The 3473-nt window shown below is 46.3% G+C and overlaps 1 non-coding gene across 1 annotated transcript; it reads right to left on the minus strand.

Moving 5' to 3' along the window:
• Window positions 1-1505: 1505 nt before the first annotated feature.
• On the minus strand, window positions 1506-1637 carry LOC141142069 (small nucleolar RNA SNORA3/SNORA45 family). Its single transcript, XR_012244314.1, has one exon. It is a non-coding gene; the product is annotated as a small nucleolar RNA SNORA3/SNORA45 family (small nucleolar RNA).
• Window positions 1638-3473: the final 1836 nt, after the last annotated feature.

A 3473-nucleotide genomic window follows, 5' to 3' on the forward strand; every position in this document is an offset into this window, starting at 1 on the left:
ATAGCGCCTGTAAAGCACCTGAAAACTGCCTCCCATTCATTTCAGTGCGACTTTTCACACTCGGGCAGTGCGCCTGTGGGACGTTAGGAAAAGTCCTGCAAGCAGCATCTTTGGGGCAGTCTGGGAGCTCTGTATACAGCTCTCCCAAAATGCCCTGTCCATTGAAATGAATGGGCAGCGCTTCGAAAGCACCTGAAAAGCGATTCGGAAGCGCCGCAACACAAGCATTTTTAACCCCTTCTTTGGGGTTAAAAGCGCCCCGCTAGTGGCCGAAAAGCAGCGCAAAAGTGCCCCTTAAACAGCGGTAAAGTGCCGCTAAGATGAGCGGCGCTTTACCGCTAATGGCCGGTGCTTTCAGTGTGAAAGCAGCCGTAGCCTCCCTGGCGGTTTTCCCGAGTGTGGCTCAGGGTTAAAATTCAGGACCATTAGCGCTACCCCCGAGCCACACTCGGGATTACATCACAGGATCCTGGTGTGGCTTTACTTACCTTGTCCCCGGGATCCTGCGATGTCCCCCGCTGTGTCTGCGGGCTCTGTCCTCCTCCGAAGCCTCTCTGTGCCAGGCTCGTGACGCACGGGGGCAGAGCCTGGCGGCAAATTCAAAAAAGTGTAAAATCATAACACATACAGTACTGTAATCTTACAGATTACAGTACTGTATGAAATTATTTCACATCCATTTTGTCCCCAGTGCTTTGTCCTATGCCCTGCATGCAGTTTTATGTTATATAAACTGTTCTTTCTGCCTGGAAACTGGAGATTGTCCATAGCAACCAAAAAGTGTCCCTTTACATCAAAAGTGACCAGCTAGAAAACAGCGATAGTAAATTAGAACACTTGCAGAATTGAGCGATAGTGAATCGTGGGGAAATTTATTTTATTATTAATTTTTTTTTTTTTTAATTATTTATTTTTATTTATTATATTATAATTTATGTTTTTGTGTTTCAAACTTTATCATACCCGGGATATCTACTAGACTCTTGTTTGGACAGATTTAAGTGTGTTATTGTTAAGAATTACAGACCTACAATATAAAACGCCAAATTTCCATGCAAAATAATTGTACCGCTTTCAGCACCTAAAATCCGAAAGAATCATACCGCCAGGGAGGTTAATAAATATAGAAATGAATGTTCACTCAACTTGGTAAATAAGGTAAAGCTATGTTTGCTTTGACTACCCAGTCATGTGTAAGATTTTTGCTTGCATGTGTTTGAATGATCATAGTGAATACAAATTTACCTTTTTTTTTTTTTTTTTTTTCTAAGTCAGTATAATAAGTTTGGTACCCACAAAATCACTAACTCAACCTGGCTGTGTAATGTGATATAAAAACTTCCCCATGGACAATATGTTGTAATGTACTGCTTATACAAATGGTAAAACAAGAGATGTTACTGCTGCATCTGCACATCGGACACCACAGCAGCTACAAGTAGAACTCATTTTTCACACATCATTCCTGCCCATACAGAACACTGCAGAAGAGCAGAGCGGTGGGCGGATGTTGCTGTGCCAGTGACTGGTTGGGCTACAGGGAAAACCAACCAGTGAATAAAGATTAGCAATTACTCTTGGAGAACTCTAGCACACCAAAGCCACTAGGAGTGCAGAGGTGTTACTCTAGTCTTGACGATTTACCTTTTTTTTAACCCCTTGGAGCCGGCGCCTCCCAGCCCTTTAAGGGTTTTATGATCATGTGACTGCAGTGATTGGCTGTCACAGCAATCACATGATCGGAAAGCTCCCCAATTAGCAATGGGGAGCTTTTCGTTAGCCGCCAGTTACTGTTTTCCGGGAGCACGCAAGGCGCACAGTCTTGGCACAGCTGTATTTACACATATTCATGCAAATATGCAAGGCCAAGGGATTAATGTACTTTGTGCATTCAGTTTCTAAAGAGAACATTAATTTTGGTAAGTGAACGGTCTCTATTTCTTTAGTTTTAAGAATTTAACCAGAGACTTAAAGGGGTTGATTTACTAAAACTGAAGATTGCAAAATCTGGTGCAGTTGTGCATGGTAGCCAATCAGATTCTAACTTCAGCTTGTTCAATTAAAGCGTCTGTTAACCCCCCCAAAAAAAAGGATCCTGTTCCCTTAAAGCATGTTATACAGCACAGTGCTTGTGCTGTGTAATTTGGCCTCCTGTAACACCTGAAATACCTGGCTGATCCTGCCAGTTTCTACCCTCCCCTCTGTACGCTGACCACGATATATCAGGGCTGCTGAGCCCTGACACCATAGTCAGCGTACGTACCTCCGTCATCTGTTGCTATCTGCAGCTGTTTTGTGTCTCCCTCTGCCCTCCTTCCTCCTCCCCTCCCTGCCTGTCAGCTCTCACTAGTGCTACTCTGCTCCTCTCCCTGCTGCTTCAAAACTATCTGACCTTTATATCATCACCTCTGTCAGATAAAATCATAGTGCCCGTGCATTATTAAAAAAAATCCGATTTCTACCTGTTTTAACAGCGTCTCCCAGTGATCACGTGACTCCAGGCTCTCTCCTCCTCTCCTCCCTGCCTCCCCGGCTGAGGGTAGCAGGGGAATCTCAGCCCCACCCACTGGAGAGATCAGACGGGGAGAGCAGAGAGCCTGGAGTCACGTGATCGCTGATGAGACGCTGCTAAAACAGTTAGAAATCATTTTTTTTTTAAATAAAGTACAGGCACTGGGATATAGATTTTTATCTGACAGAGGGGATGATATAAAGTTGAGATAGTGGCTTAACAACCACTTTAAAGCAGAACTCTGGAAAAAAAAACTTTTTTCCATGTCCTTTTTGCTGATCTCCTACCTTCACTGACTGTCATCCATGCTCTTCTGAGCTCTGTAGTTCCTCTGCAATAGCCTGCTGATCTTGCTGAAAAACCATTATTGCCCTGTGGTCTCCTGTTTGTAAGATCGCTGGCTGCTATTCCTCCTGTACCCTCAGCCAGCAGTCTTGTCACTGCCCACCTGTAGTTCTCTGAAAGCAAGCGGGGACTTGTATTTCCGCCTTGCTCGCTGTAGTGGGCGGAGGGGGGTCTCACAACCCCCGGTCTGTGCTGCCCATAGAGGTGGTGTCGTCCTCCCTCCTCCTCCTCTGCTCCCTGCCAGCACCGCCCTGTTGCCCCCCCCCACCACCACCACCACCACCACCACCACCACCCGCCATCTCTCTCCATTGCAGAGCGGGGTTAGCAGAGATCATCCAGTGACAAAGCGGATCTCGGCTGACAGGTGTTGTATGTGAGAACACTGCTTACCGTACAGCCCCACCTCCCTGGACCGGCATTGGAACAGTGCGCTCTGCGCTGTATATCATAATGCAGGTACAGGGAGGCGGGGCTGTACAGCGAGTGATGTTCTCACATACATCACCTGTCAGCCCGAGATCTGCTCTGTCATGAACCAGATGATCTCTAACTATCCCTGCTCTGCACTGATGGGCACTGATGAGCTGCACTAGTGAGACCACACTGATGGGCA

The sequence above is a fragment of the Aquarana catesbeiana genome, linkage group LG04 (genome assembly GCF_042186555.1).
Source record: "Aquarana catesbeiana isolate 2022-GZ linkage group LG04, ASM4218655v1, whole genome shotgun sequence".
NCBI lineage: Eukaryota > Metazoa > Chordata > Amphibia > Anura > Ranidae > Aquarana > Aquarana catesbeiana.